This window comes from Ursus arctos, unplaced genomic scaffold (genome assembly GCF_023065955.2).
Source record: "Ursus arctos isolate Adak ecotype North America unplaced genomic scaffold, UrsArc2.0 scaffold_2, whole genome shotgun sequence".
Classification (NCBI taxonomy): Eukaryota; Metazoa; Chordata; class Mammalia; order Carnivora; family Ursidae; genus Ursus; species Ursus arctos.
Genome location: NW_026622874.1, coordinates 68,156,767 through 68,171,478, shown reverse-complemented (window position 1 = coordinate 68,171,478; position 14,712 = coordinate 68,156,767). Strand labels below are relative to the sequence as shown.

Here is a 14,712-nt window from a genome sequence, read left to right as displayed (position 1 = left end):
AGTCCTCACGAATGTTTTCCAAGACCACTGACTCATCAAGAGCACTGGCTTCGAGGCATAAGCTACTTACGGGGAACCCCTAAACACTCCTCTGTGTTCCTGGATGCCTGAGAAGATACGTGCAGGGAACCACCATCCTCAATAAAAACCCTAGGCCCCAAGCAAAGACAAGACTCACTCTTCTTTCCCTTCTGAGTCTGCCAGACATTCTGCTTGGACCTACTCTATGTCTTCATCAAAGTCTGCTCTCACTTCCTCTCTGCTCACGTTTGGTTTCTAGGCTGCACGGAGCCAACGACCCTCTTGGCTGGTCCTGTGGGACCCCCTCTGCGTCCAACCTACATCAGCTGCACTCATGCACATGGAAACATCTGGTTCTCCACAGGCTGGTTGCTACAGCAAGGGCCACCACCCAACAGCAAGGAGGTTATGATGAAGTTCCACTCTGGCTTCTAAAGCCCTGATTTTTTCTGTCAAAGGGAGTGGATCAGGAGTTCAGTGCTCTGTCCCATGAGTTAGCTGGAGACTGTGAAGCAGACTGGAGGGGTTCTCTCCATGTTGATCCAGCTTCAGGTGAACGGGAGCCCTTCTCCTTTCTCTGAACTTTCCAGCTGCCCAGCCACTTTGGACACCTGCCACCCTAGGACTGGGTCTCCTGGGATGGAGGAGGAAATTTTGAAACTTATGCTAAAGGAAGGACTTCAGGTTTCTTCTCCTGGTCTAGGGATGAGCAGACAGACACTCGTGGGTGCAAAAACTCCTGCTGCCTGCACCTGTGGACTCTGTTCTGTGACCCTGAGCATGAGGGCTGGTGTGTCACCCATCCTTCCATAGCTCCAGCCCCTCCCTGTCTCTCGATCCCATCCCCACCACCTGGGAGAAACCAGGGCCCTGCTCCTGACCCCAGCTGGGAAAGACCGCGTTGGGAGCTGGCAAGCTGTCCTCAGTTTGTGATTGAAACTCAAGGTTATTTTCACAGGATTGAATTCCTTGCACTTATGAGTGAACTGGGGAGAAGGGAGAATTGCGGCCTGTGTGTCTCTAGTGAACTCAGAAGCCCAGGATCAGAAGGCAAGGGACTTGGCTCCTTTACATTTAATTCACATCTGCACCCACTCTGGGAAGGTCCAAGGAGTCAGATCCAAGGACCACATCCACCCCAGGGGACCAGGCAACTGGGCAGCCCTGGTCTCTTCAAAATAGCTAGGAAACACACTCACCCATGTTGGGGGGCGGGGGTATGTGGGCATCTGAGCATGCTGTGTGAGATCCTCGAATTGCAGGAATGATTCCCCAGCTATTCCAGCAACGCCTCCATGGATTAGAAACACATTAAATATAGCAACGCTATTCCTGCCACGCCTCCATGGATTAGAAACACATTAAAATCTCATAATACAAAAGCCAACTCAGGTCCACAATCTGTGTGGAAGGGACTAGATGTAGACCCCTTCCTGAGCAACTCTCATGCCTCACCTTCAACCTGTTCCAGGCTGGGGGTCTTCCTGGCAGCTGCAAGTCCAGCACAGGGATTTGGTCTTTGGGTCTCCCCAGAGTTAGACCCTGAAATCTTGAGTTGTGCTAACTTGAGGTTAAGGCCTAAGCACCTGAAACCATTACTTCTGTTCACCCAGGCTTGTAAAAGGCTATACGCCCAACGTGGGGCTTGAACCCACGACCCTGAGATTAAGAGTCTCATGCTCTACCAACTGAGCTAGCTGGGCACACTACCCCTTCTCTCTTTCAATAGGAAAGGGGGGCAGTGGTGGGGCAAGAAGACCTCTCCCCCACTGAACTCCCCCATGGTCAGTACTGTCTCCAATAGGATTCCCCTGCCTGAAACTGGCTGAGAACCTCAGGACTGAAAGCAGCGAGGGGGCGGGACCGCCTGGCCTGAAATTCAGGGACATGGGCAGGAAAGGGGGCACACTGACCCAGAGGGACAGACCGAAGGAGGCCCAGGGCCCCGGCAGCACTGGGAAGCCGGTTCCTGGGTGGCACCGAATCCCCGAAACTCCATGGTCCTTCTGCCCTGGATCCAGCACACAGGAAAGGACAGTGAGAAAGCGCTGTCTTCCCTCCCAGCTCTGGAATGGGAATCCAGGCTTCCCCCCAACCGGTCGGACAAGGGAAGCTTGGCACCCTCTTGTAGACTGGGAGGACAGGGTCATGGAGGTCAAGGTCATTAGAGGTAAGTGGAACAAGATGCCCTTCTCTACAGTGGTCCCTAGAGCATGAGTCCCCCCACAGCATTGGTCTGTGGGTCCAAATCGTGAAGGAGTCTCAAACTCTCAAGGTCTCCTCCCCCTGTCCCCACCCCTCATACTCTCCACCCCACACACTCCTCGCTTCGGGGCATGAACCAGGAAGACCCAGAGGACCCTCTGCAGGGGCGGACCCCCAGTGCCCCGGGGATACTGTGCAAGGTCGGGTCAGGGCCACCTTCTTCCTTTCCTGTCAGTTTCTAGAACCACCACCCATCCACGAGGGAGAATAAGTGTGGCGCCTCGAGGACCTGCTCATCCGTCCAGCCCCGGGATGCCACTGTGGGAGGAAGGTTGCCAGACTGTGCCCAGCGCCGGGACAAAGAAAGGAACTTCGGGGGACTCAGAACTGCACGGTCGCTTTAGGGGCTGAGCCCGGAAGAGGATGGGCTTGGCCGAGGACAGGAGCCTCTGAGTCTGCCCTGGACCCTAGTCCCCCTTTCTGTTAACAGAGGAGACACAGTTTTGGCCCAAGGCCCACGGCCCGTGCTTCCCCGATGGGAAGGCGGGAAGCCCTAGTCTCGGGTTTGAGTCCCCCAGGGACCCCCCACGCAGTCCTGGAGCCGGGCCCAGCTCCAAGGCGGCCCAAGTTCCCGAGCCTCGGCCCTGGAGGGAGGTCCCTGGTGCCAGGGAGCTCCTGGTCCAGGAGAAACTGGCCCTTGGGACTCTGGGCCTGGCAGTGTGGAACCTCACTCTTTGCTGGAAGGTGAGCTGAATCCTCCTGCCTTGGGGTGGGCATCTGGGACACTGCTGCCCCTGAGCTGGGGAAAGCAAGTGGACAGAATCAATAACAAAGCATAGGGTCAGTTTGGCTCGTTGGTCTAGGGGTATGATTCTCGCTTTGGGTGCAAGAGGTCCTGGGTTCAAATCCCAGACGAGCCCTCTCTCTGGTCCTTTTCCTTCTCCAGATGGCCAGGTTGTTGCCCCCTAAGGGGGTCAAAGTCCACCCAAAGCCAGGAAGGAACGGGAACCTAGAGACCCATCATTATGACGGGGATGAAAAGACCTTCCAGTCTGCAGAGCAGGCCTGGACCTGCACTTGCTGTCTGCTTAGACTGTCCCTCTGTCCTCTCCACCCCACCCCTACCCTCCTCCCCACCATTTGGCACGGGGGTGGGGGGGAGAGAGATGATGTTTCTCTTGACAGCGGATCCCAGTGTCCTCGGGTGGAGGGAAGCTGCAGGGCACAGGGAGCATCTCCGGGGGACCGACCGGTCTTAAAACAAGATCCCTAGTTGGCGTCCCAGAGTCCAGATAGATGGGCACACTCCTCCCTGGCCAAGCCCCGTCTCACCCATGAAGGGATATCGAGTTAGTATGTCAGACAAGTGAGGGAGAGAAGACGTTAGAGCCACCAAGGACCACCAACCAAAGGGACTTTTTTGGCATAAGGATGTTTTTCTTGTTTTAGATGTGAGGGGTCCTAAATTCAACCCTAAGAGGCCTCCTTGGCTGAAGTGGCAGTGCGGGGCCTGGCTGCGGTGCCTTTTCAGACCGAGAGGGAGCACGCCTTCGGCAGGCCTTGGGTCTTGACAAAAGGTTGGCCTGGGTCAAGGTGTCACTCAGACACTGATAGGACCCTCAAGTGGGACTGCGCTCAGGGTCCAGCCACTTCCAAAACAATCACCCCCAGACCGCCGCCCAAGGGACCACCTGCACAGGCTCGCTCTGATGCCGGCTACTTCTGTTCCGAAAGCAGGCAACCTCTATACTCAGGCCGATGCCTTTGGCTTGGTTCTGTGGTTCCCAACTGTGTCTGGAGACCCCTTTATAGTATTTTAAATATTTTTTAAATATATTTTTTAAAGATTTTATTTATTTATTTGACAGAGATAGAGACAGCCAGCGAGAGAGGGAACACAAGCAGGGGGAGTGGGAGAGGAAGAAGCAGGCTCCCAGCGGAGGAGCCTGATGTGGGGCTCGATCCCAGAACGCTGGGATCATGCCCTGAGCCGAAGGCAGACGCTCAACTGCTGCGCCACCCAGGCGCCCCCCCTTTATAGTATTTTAAAATTCCCAGGGATATCTTAAAGTTCTGAGGGAAACAGCCATACTCGACATCCATTGGAAACCATATTTTGGGAACTACTAGCTCAAGGCAGTCGAGTTTCAACTTTTGATGATGCTATATTTTTGCAAAGCTGGGTTTTCTGCAGTATTTGTGCAAACAGTGCAAGAAAATCGATGTGGAATAGGAACTCGGAGACTAGCCATCTGATTCAAGGCGGGAGAAGCAGTACAGGGCCCACCAAGTGCACACATCCTGGTAGAAAACAGTTATTATTTAGGAAGAAGGTAGGGGTGCCTGGCTCAATAAGGAGGGCATCTGACTCTTGACTCTGGGGTGTAGAGATTACTTAAGCAAATTTTTTTTTAATTTAAAAAAAATGTAAAATTACTTTTTTTTTTTCAAAAATGTAATGTATGGGGTGCCTGGGTGGCTCAGTCGGTTAAGTGTCTCCCTTCGGCTCAGGTCATGATTTTGGGGTCCTGAGATCGAGCCCCATGTCAGGCTCCCTGCTCAGCGGGCAGCCTGCTGCTCCCTCTCTCTCTGCCACTCCCCCTGCTTGTGCTCTCTCTCTCCCTCTCTCTGTCAAATAAATAAATAAAATCTTTTTTAAAAAGGTAATGTATAGGGTTGAATGGTTTTCTCCTAACATTATGGCCACTCAGAACCTCAGAAGGTAGGGTCTTTGCACATAGAATTAGTGAAGGTGAGATCATCCTCGAATAGGGTGGGCCCTGCCCTAATGACTGGTGTCTTTACAAAAAGATTACATGATTATATGAAACACAGAGGCTCATGGAGGGAAGAAAGCTATATGATAGCGGAGGCAGAAACTGGAGTGATGGGTCCTTAAGCCAAAGATGGCCCGAGCCACCAGAAGCTCGAAGAGGCAAGGAAGGGCTCTTCCCCAGAGTCATTAACAAGAGTGGAAAGGGTGGCCAGCTGGTACCTTGACTTTAGATTTTGGTCTCCAGAAGTGTGAGAAAATATATTTCTGTTGTTTTAAGCCGCTCAGGTTGTGGTAACTTGTTACGGCAGCCACAGGAAATTAACAGAGGTACTGGGTTGGTAAGACTTTTTTTCCAAAAAGCAACTAAGATGTAGGGACCTAACTACCCAGTAAACTGAGCTTTCTTTTACCCTAAGAACACCAGGAAAGATTCTGGAGACGGACAGTGCCCTGAAGGGAGAGATGTGGGGACTCCTGGTAGGCATGCCGGCCACAGGCCTGGGACTGGGAGCTCCAAGGGTCCAAGGCAGGGGTGAATCAGCCGCTGTGGTGTCTCTCCCAGAGTAGCCTCAGTTCCCACCAGAAAAAAAAAGAAAGAAAAGAAAAAAGAAAACCCGGTCCTATCAAACATTGAACCAGGCATAACATAACATTTTAACATAACATAACTTTTTAACAGCATAAACCATTGCAAGAGAACAGAAGAAAATCAGCTGAAGGGAACCCTATACCCTCCTTCTCCCTCTCCCCCCAAAATGGAAAACAAAACTCCCTGCCTCCATTTCCCTTTCCCTGGAGAGGGTGGAGCAAAGTTGAGAACCCCTCCAAATGTGAGGCCACCGACCTCCAGGCCAGGGTGGGGGAGGGAAATTCTGAGCAGTCCCTCCTCAGGCACTGGGGTGGCCCTGCTTGGGAGCCTCCTCCTGGGAGCCCCCTCAGGACCCAGAGAGTCGTGCCCCCTCCTGACACACCCCAACACACACATACACACACACAGACTCGGAGCTCTGGGTTTGAATCCTGTTCCCCAGTCAAATGAGGAGATGCAGGGCATTCTTGGATTACTCATGTAGGAAAAGATACAGCTGTGTCTCTCTCGGGCCAGGTATTCGAAAGCTGGGTGGCCCCAAATATTTACATCACTTCACTCTAGCATTGAGAAAGTGCGAGGCGTGCGAGGCTTCGGACAGCCACACCGTGACGCACGAGTCTCCCTGGAAGCATCTGCTACCGGCCTAGATTGTTAAAAGCCTCTGTAAAGGATAGGAAATACTTTCCTTGCATTGCACCGTCTTAAGGCCTCTTTGGCAGTCAAAACCACACGCCCAACGTGGGGCTCGAACCCACGACCCTGAGATTAAGAGTCTCATGCTCTACCGACTGAGCTAGCCGGGCAAAGACAGAAATTGGTCTTACGTCCCTGCTACTCTAAGTACCAAAGGCAAGTGCTGTAAAAAGAGGCCAAGGTGCATCCTGCCTTGGAAGAGGTGGGGCAGGCGCGACTGCCACCCGCGCAGGGGAGTAGGAGGCGCTTAACCAGGGCGTGGGGATGGGAGGCAGTTAACTAGGGCCTGGGGACCAACTAGAAATAAGTAGAAGTAGACAGTAACTAGGGGTGGCTCGTTGGTCTAGGGGTATGATTCTCGCTTAGGGTGCGAGAGGTCCCGGGTTCAAATCCCGGACGAGCCCAACCTTTTTTCTTCTCACAAACTCTCCCGGAGCCTCACTGAAGCTCTGGGTACCCGGCCCCGGGCCACACCTGCAGGAACAAAATCGCCCTGACCTACCACTGCCCCCTCAGCCCAGCACCCGGATCGGAAGAGCCAGAGTTCCTTAATCTCTAAGGCCTGAATTTGGGCTCCACACTGAGTTTAGGGAGCTGGGGCCTGCAGAGAGAGCTCTCCAGGAGCAGCCCGACCACACAGAAGCGGGGCGCCGCAGCTTCAGCCCGGGGCTCCTCGCCCTTTGCTCACCCCACTGCAGCTCCTGCACTCAGGTGCTTTTCCCTGCCTGGCCGCCAGGGGGAGCGCTGAGCCAGTACCACTGGGCTGGGAAGCCCACGACCTTCTCCCCCCCGGGAGAGGCAGCTGGACCCAAACCAGGCCGGGAAGCCCCCTAACTATGTTCCGAGTGAGCCAGACTCTGATTGACGGCCCGCACTGCCTCTTGTGTTAATGACCAGTGAGGGTTCAGGGAGCGTCCGGGAACCCTCGCCCCCGCCCCACCACACACGCACCCTTCCCGGTGGTCCCACTGCAGAAGGGGAGAATAAGGCGACTGGGTAGGGCCTGCCCTGACCGTGCAGCTCACGAAATGGATACTTTGACTTCAGTCCCAGGTTCTCCTCACCTCCCCTTTCCTTTCCTGGGACCTGATCAAAAACTGCACGGCCACTTCCCCGCGACCCAGTGCCCAGCAGCAGCCTCAGACGCTCTCCTTCACTATAGCCTATAACGTTGCCCCAACCTTCTCTTTGCCTGGTAGGGTGTCCCACCTCCCCCCAGCCAGGGGGTGACAGCAGAAGCCTAGTGGGGAGTCTGAACTCTCATTCCCGCCCAGCAATCAGGAGGCCCCACCTTGTCTGAATTGCTCCCCATCCCCCCAAACAAAAAGGTGGAGTCCTGTTCTCCCACCACAGGGTCTCCCACCACAGGGGACGCAGAAGTACATAAGATCTAGAGTTTCAAAGCATAATACCGAAAATGTCCACCGTGCAACTGAAAATCACTGGTCATACTAAGACCCAGGAAAATCTCAACTTGAAGGAGAAAAGGTGATTGAAAGACACGGACACAGATTTTGGAACTGTTTGAAAGGAAGGGGAGAGTTGGGAAAGCAGCCATCCTAAAAATGTTTGAAGAAGCTTTAAAGAACCTGCTTGAAACAAATTTGAAAGTTGAAAGTCTCAAAGAAATAGAAGATATTAAAAAAAACCACATGGAAAACTTAGAGCTGAGGAATGTGGTAACTGAAATGAAAAGCCTAATGGCAAACACATAGACAAGACGGAAGAAAGAATCAGTGAACTTGAAGATAGAATGATAGAAATGATCCAATCTGAAGAACACGGAAAATAGACTTCGGAGGAAAGGAAGAGAAAGAGGAAGGAGGGAAGGAGGGAAGGAGGGAAGGAGGGAAGGAGGGAAGGAAGGACAGAGCCTCAAGGATTTGTGGGACTTTAACAAAATATCTAATGTTGGAGTTGCTTGAGACACAAAAAGAGAAGAAAGATGGGGCTAAATGTATTGGAAGAAACAGAACTTTATCTGTGTATTTTTTATAATTATCTTTAAATAGGCTCCAGGCCCAACGCAGGGCTTCAACTTACAACCCTGAGACCAGGAGTCACATGCTTTACCAACTGAACCAGCCAGGTGCCCCTGTCTGTTTTCTTTTTTTTTTTTAAACAGACTGTTTTTAAGAACAATTTTAGGTTCACAGCAAAATTGAGCAGAAATACAGAACTCTCAAAAACTGCCCCTGAACATGAACAGCCTCCCCCATTTCCGCGTATTTTTAAAACCCACCTTCCACCCACTTTTTTTTATTTTAAAGCACATATAGTATTGCCTCACCCATAAGTGCTTTTCACTTTTGGGGGGGGTCAAGTATCTCTACAGATAAAGTCCTTTTGTTTTAAAACACCCTCAGTGCCGTGCACACATCCAGTACCATCTAGGATGATAGCTTCGTAGTCTCTGCCCTGGTCTGTGTGCAGGTTCCCGCAGCCTCCTTTCTCCTCTCTGCACTTGGTTGGCTGCATTCGGGATGCAGGCCAAGTGCCCACAGGGCAGTGGGGAGTCTGAAATCTCAGTGGATCCTCAGTAGAGTCACTGAGGCAAACCAGCCCCGAGCTTCCGGTAGGCGAGGAGCAGAGAACTGCCAGGTCCCACTCCCAGCCTGTTCACCTGAAGCTCCTCCTTGCTCCGGAGAGCGAAGCCAGAACCGGGGTGCAGTGGGGGCTGCTCCAACCCAAACCCACCTGGGGCTCAGGCGCGCAGACCCACAAGGACCGACCCTCTCCCTCCAGGGACGCCTTCGCTCTCGCCCCTGAATCCTGGGAGACTGGATCCAGAGGCAGAAAGCAGGAGGCAGGTGTCACGGCAGGCACCCCGGGGTCTCCAGAGCCTTCCTCCATCCACTGCCAGGTGGCAGGTTCCAGCAGCTCAGGATCGCGCAAGGGCAGATCAAGAAGGCATGGGGCAAAATATGTATTTTTAGAATTTTAAACAAAAATATATGGATTTTGGATCATTCCAAGGAAGCAGGAGTTTTCGTGCAAACAAGTGGAATCTGGCGGGCCTAATAATTATTTTAAATACACAGGTTTGCTTGACTGCGTAAGGGAGGATGGGTCCCGTCACATTTCCCCACCTCCGCGCCGCACGTCCAGGGGCCGCGCGATCAGGGGCCGCGGGTCGAATCTGAGCCCCAGTGGCGCCGCGCAGCAGCGCCCCCGGCGGCCACGGAGCCTGACCGTCTGTGGGTCAGGGTGGCACTTTAGCCTCCAGCCATTGGGGCCCGCTCCCCGCCGCGCCCGGAAGGGCCCATTCCAAGCAGTTCCCCCACACAGGGTGCCCGGAAGGGCCTCCAGAGGCGGCCACGTCCCCGCCATCCCCAGGACCGGATCTGCCCGGCTATTTTGAATTGTGTGGGGCCAATTGACTCTCACAGAACCTGCCCGGCTAGCTCAGTCGGTAGAGCATGAGACTCTTAATCTCAGGGTCGTGGGTTCGAGCCCCACGTTGGGCGTCCTTTTGAACCAAGAGTTCGCACACATCTCTGTGCAGTTCCTGGCCTGTTTGGTTTAGGCACAACCTCTTAGACGCACCAACGGGGGGGGGGGGGGGGGGCGGATGGGGAGGGGCAGCCTGTCACTGTCACTGTCACAGTGCACCACACCCTTGCCGAAGCCATCAGAGGTGATGAATCACATGCCCTCTTTACACTGGGCTCTCCAGCCGCTGCACACCTCAACTTCCTCTTTGAGCAAAGTAACCTTAGAAAGGGGTCCGCCAGAGATTTGGACCTAGCTAGGGCAGAAAAGCCACCCATCCCAGTTTTCTCTTGGGTTCGGTCAAGGGAAGGTGCCAGTACTCTTATCTGCGCGGCTAAAGGACGCTGCTGCCAGACTAAGTGGTCCCGTTGGGGGTCAGGGTGTACCTGGGATCCAGGGCATATCATCACTCAACATGGGGACACCGCCAGGACAGGGGGCACCAGACCTATGACTAGGTGAGGGTGACAATCTAGGTGGGCATGACCCCATGTCCCGGTGAATGCAACACCACAACTGCCAAACACTCTCAAAAGGAGGGCTTGTCCAGGATGTGAGCCTCGTACTCTAATTGAGAATCATAACCGTAGACCAACGGGCCATCCCCTCTGGCTCTGGCCTCACTGATCGGGGGACCGTCCCTCTTTCCTGTGGGTGTTGGGAAGGATTTGATTCCGGTCTCTATGGACAAGAGGAGAATGGGGGGAGGGGTGGTCAGCATTGCCACACACTAAGACTCCAACTCAGCAAGTCCCCAGTCCGGGTTTTGGGGGTGACTGCTCCGTTGCTCTTCCCCTCTGGTGGAAAACTGAGGCCAATGCTTGGGAAAGCTCCCCCTGGTCCTCCTTCTGTCACCAGGCTAAGGGCTGAGCTCTGGAATGCAGCTGAGAGCAGGGTTTGGACACCCTCCCCCCATCCCAACACCGCCCAGGGCAAGAATACCCTCTCCCATAGGACCCCACCCCTCCTAAGCCACACACTGGAGGGACCCACCACTCTAACCTGAGCGTCACCCCCACTTCCGCCCAGGGACCTAACTCCTGGAGTTCAAGATGCACATCCCAGCACAGGCACAGTCGGAAAGGATCTTAAGGGATAGTGGGTGTCCAAATGTGAAGAAAGGATGAGGTAGGACATGAAGAAATTTGAGTAGCCCTCAGGGGAGACACCCTGCCTTGCCACTGCCCATAACTGGGATCAACGTGCCTCTTTGTCCACTGAGCGCACCTGGACACCTGGCGGCCCAGACCTGATCCAGCCACTCGGGTCCAGCTGGGATCTGGGTCTGCTGCACACTGGGCCTGTCTCTGGTCCATCCACACAGGCCAAGACCCCACTTCAGCTCTGCTGGACACTCCATTCATGCCTTGAAATTACTGGAAAAAGCCAACTGTGGGCTCCTTGGGGATATGAAGCAGAAGGAAGAATGTGCTCTCCTCCCCAGGGACCTTCCTCTGCTGAACCCCAGCTCAAGCTAAACCCAGGGAAAGGGGCGCCTGGGGGGCTCAGTCAGCTGAGCATGCAACTCGTGGTTTCCACTTGGGTGGTGCTCTCAGAGTGTTGGAACCGAGCCCCGCATCAGGCTCTGCTCAGTGGGGAGCCAGTCTGCTTGCCTCTTTCTCCCTCTGCTCCTCTCCCTGCTCTCTCTCTCTCAAATAAATAAATAAAATCTAAAAAAAAAAAAAAAAAAAAAAAAAAGGCTAAATCCAGGGCTGGGTGTAAAGATGAGGGGCAGACCCCAAGGGAGGGAGGCTGCTTATTCGGAAGAGGATTTTGGAGATGAATCATCCTGCTGGTGGAGGTGGTAGTGGTTTCCCCTTAAGGGATGGGAAAGGCTTAAAGATCTCTGGCCACAGGAGAAGAAGTGCTGGCTAGAGAGCTCGATTACCCCGGTTGACCTCCACCAGGCCTCAGGTCTGGAGAGGCCTCACCTGGTGTCCCAGCGGGCCCGAGGGTCTGTACAGACCTGCTCCCCTCAGGGACTCCAGAATCAGGAGGCATAAAAGGGGCACCACCCTGGGGCTTAGGTGAAGAAACCAGGGTCAGAAATGAGGCCAACTGCTCTGCACATGCGGGGAGCTCGGGCTCTGTGCTGTAATTCCGAGGCCGGGTTTGACTCTGGGATTGAGATCAGGAAACTCTTCCCAGACTGGGGGCCCCTGAAGTGTCCACCAAAGCCTCCGGCCCTACCCATATTAACCATGTCTTTTATCTTCTGTACTCTGATACCTCGACATCAGAGCCTTGCTGACCCTGGAGAGATTTTCCTTCCCAGGGTTGGCCAGTTCCTAGAGAGCAAACAGGGCATTTCAAATGCAAACTAACCATTCCAGGGTCCACAGCCCCCAGTCACCTCTTTCAGCAGGCTCGCACACTGGGGTTACTATCCACCTGCCAGGATCACCCCAAGGCCAGGAAACAGACAACTAGGGACAGAGTTCTGTTCTAGAAGCAGCTGAAGTTAGTTCAGACTGACCGGTCTAAACCTGTTCACTCTGCCTCACCTGTCTCACCTTCATAGAAACCACAAGAAAGGCTCTGAACAGCACTTTCTCGGAGCTTTCTCTGCTTCCAGACCACCCAGTGCCTCCCCTGTGCCATTCCGACCCCCACCCCTATCCACCCCTCCACCCTGGGGCCAGGCTCATCCCTCTGCTTGGGAGCTGTGAGTCACAAGCCATCTTTTCAATGGCTGCATGGGTTGGGCTCACCATACCTGAGTAGTAATAAAACCTCTTGAAATACTGCCCTTATTCCAGTGTGGCTGGGGCGCCTGTGGGGGCCCTGTGCCCTTCATGGCCCCAAAGCTGAGGCCTAGTTCCTCCCCATGCCCAATTTCCACTGTGGTTTCCTTCCTTCCCTTGTCTGTGGAAGGTCCTTCTGGTAGCCCCTCAAGAAGGGAAAAGAAGTTTGCAAACGACCTTACACACCCCAAAGCAAAAAAAAAAAAAAAAAAAAAAAAAAAGGTGCCCAGAGAAAGTTGGGTTGTCACCCCGCAGGCTGGGACTAGCTGGTGTGCACACAGGCACACAGACCAGGTCTCCTGCTCTCCGAGAGGCAGACTGCGCATGGGGGACCAAGTGGGGGACCAAGTTTCCTCTGGCCCAGGACCTCAGGCACTGTTCTAAAAGCTGGGCTCGTCCGGGATTTGAACCCGGGACCTCTCGCACCCAAAGCGAGAATCATACCCCTAGACCAACGAGCCGCCCTCGGGCAGCACTGCTGACATTTGTCCTTGGAGGCCGTGCCCTTGGCTCGGCACTCCCGTCCCATGAGTCCTGGCTTCCTGATCCCTCAGGAAGGTGCACGGGGGAAGTTTCGGTTTCGATTCCAGAAGGGGAGGGGGTGCAGTGCAGCCACGACCTGGCAGGAGAGAGAGCGATGGCCCGCCTGGCCCCAGACCTTCAGGGTCCCCCTCCGCACCCCATTCCTCCAGAGCACGATGGCCCCGCCCCTGGCGAGGGCCACCCAGCTCCCAGCAACCAGAGGAGGCAGCAGGTGATCCCGCGGAGGGAGTCTGTGTGGCCTGGGTGACCAGGGAGGTCTCTCATGGGGGCCCCAGCCCAGAAATTTCACCCAGCGTAGGACACAAGTCCAGGACCCTAAGAAGGAGGCTCTGCTGTCTCCCAACCAGCCAGCCCGGCCGAAGCTCCACTCGGGAAAGGACCCCGGGGCTCCTGCCCTCAGTCGAGCCCCGCCGTGACCTGGGCTTGGCCCCAGAAGCCCCTCGCAACTGTGGAACCCCGAGGCAGGGGTCAGAACTGGTATTCTTCTTCCCAAATGCGCAGCTGCACAAACTCTCCAAACTTTTACGCCCCCAACTTCTCTTTCCTCTTGCGCTAATAGGGGGTCCAGCTCCCACCTGGGGAGGGAGGAGGCTTTTCCGGCTAGTCCCCATGGCAAGGCCCTGGAGTCTTCCTGATTCGCTTCTTGCTGCTCACTAAAAAGGGGGGACAACTTGAAAGTGAGCGATCCTCCCTGAATGGAACCTGACACTTCTCACACCCTAAGCGAGGATCACACCGCATTCCTCACTGACCAGCTCCAGTGACAGCCCATGCCCTCGCCCCAGACTTTCCGGCTCCCCTGAGCTGCTGGGCCACACAGACCCACGGACACGACAGGACAATAGACAGTGGCCTGGCCGCCCCCTCACTCCTTGAGGAAAGGACCGCAAATTCAGCGTCGCAGTGCCCAGAAGGCAGTGCGCACAGGACGCAGGACCTGTCCTTACCAGTCCCAGGACAGCAAAGTTCCTGAGTGCCGCAGTCAGCCTGAGCCGTGGCACCGTCCCACACCTGCCCGGCTAGCTCAGTCGGTAGAGCATGAGACTCTTAATCTCAGGGTCGTGGGTTCGAGCCCCACGTTGGGCGTGGCTTTTGTCCAGACGAGCTTACAGCTAAACCGGTGACCGAGCTTACAGCTAAACCGGTGACCGGGTCTGCATAAATTACAACTAACTCTGTTACTAAGGGGAAATCTGTACCCAGTCCAGGGCGGCCAGGACGCTGAGAGCCAACCTCAACCTCACCGAGGCAAAGGCTTCCCTCTCTTACATTCTATTATATATACTTTGTAATTTTAAAAAGTTGAAATTTATGCAAAAGTTCCAGGTACAGTGACACAGAGGTGGGACGCCTCTCCGAGGAGTTCCCCTTCTAGGAATTTCCTTGAAGTTGGCAAGATCTGGGCAGGGGCTAACCAGGCCAATCCAAGAATATCGCCCAACTAAGGACTCAAACCCACTCCTTATGCGGTTAAGTCTCAGCTCTACGGGCTGGAGGAGAGCTCCAACAGAGGTGGAACCTCATTTACTCTGGCCCTGACTGGGGACCTACGTGGGGTCCCATCTGTATCAGAGGGTGCTCCCGCTCCCAGACCCTCGCCTTCTCCAATACTGTGCCCCCGCCCAGGCTTCCCTCCCTGGTGGGAC

At 54.6% G+C, this 14,712-nt stretch overlaps 7 non-coding genes across 7 annotated transcripts; 4 read left to right on the top strand and 3 right to left on the bottom strand.

Annotated features, from left to right (window-relative positions):
* Positions 1-1,651: 1,651 nt before the first annotated feature.
* On the bottom strand, positions 1,652-1,724 carry TRNAK-CUU (transfer RNA lysine (anticodon CUU)). Its single transcript has one exon. It is a non-coding gene; the product is annotated as a tRNA-Lys (tRNA).
* Positions 1,725-3,074: 1,350 nt separating this feature from the next.
* Positions 3,075-3,146, top strand: TRNAP-UGG (transfer RNA proline (anticodon UGG)). The gene has a single exon. It is a non-coding gene; the product is annotated as a tRNA-Pro (tRNA).
* A 3,178-nt stretch (positions 3,147-6,324) lies between these two features.
* Positions 6,325-6,397, bottom strand: TRNAK-CUU (transfer RNA lysine (anticodon CUU)). The gene has a single exon. It is a non-coding gene; the product is annotated as a tRNA-Lys (tRNA).
* Positions 6,398-6,619: 222 nt separating this feature from the next.
* On the top strand, positions 6,620-6,691 carry TRNAP-AGG (transfer RNA proline (anticodon AGG)). The gene has a single exon. It is a non-coding gene; the product is annotated as a tRNA-Pro (tRNA).
* A 2,990-nt stretch (positions 6,692-9,681) lies between these two features.
* TRNAK-CUU (transfer RNA lysine (anticodon CUU)) lies at positions 9,682-9,754 on the top strand. Its single transcript has one exon. It is a non-coding gene; the product is annotated as a tRNA-Lys (tRNA).
* A 3,158-nt stretch (positions 9,755-12,912) lies between these two features.
* Positions 12,913-12,984, bottom strand: TRNAP-UGG (transfer RNA proline (anticodon UGG)). Its single transcript has one exon. It is a non-coding gene; the product is annotated as a tRNA-Pro (tRNA).
* A 1,095-nt stretch (positions 12,985-14,079) lies between these two features.
* Positions 14,080-14,152, top strand: TRNAK-CUU (transfer RNA lysine (anticodon CUU)). Its single transcript has one exon. It is a non-coding gene; the product is annotated as a tRNA-Lys (tRNA).
* The last annotated feature ends 560 nt before the right edge of the window (positions 14,153-14,712 follow it).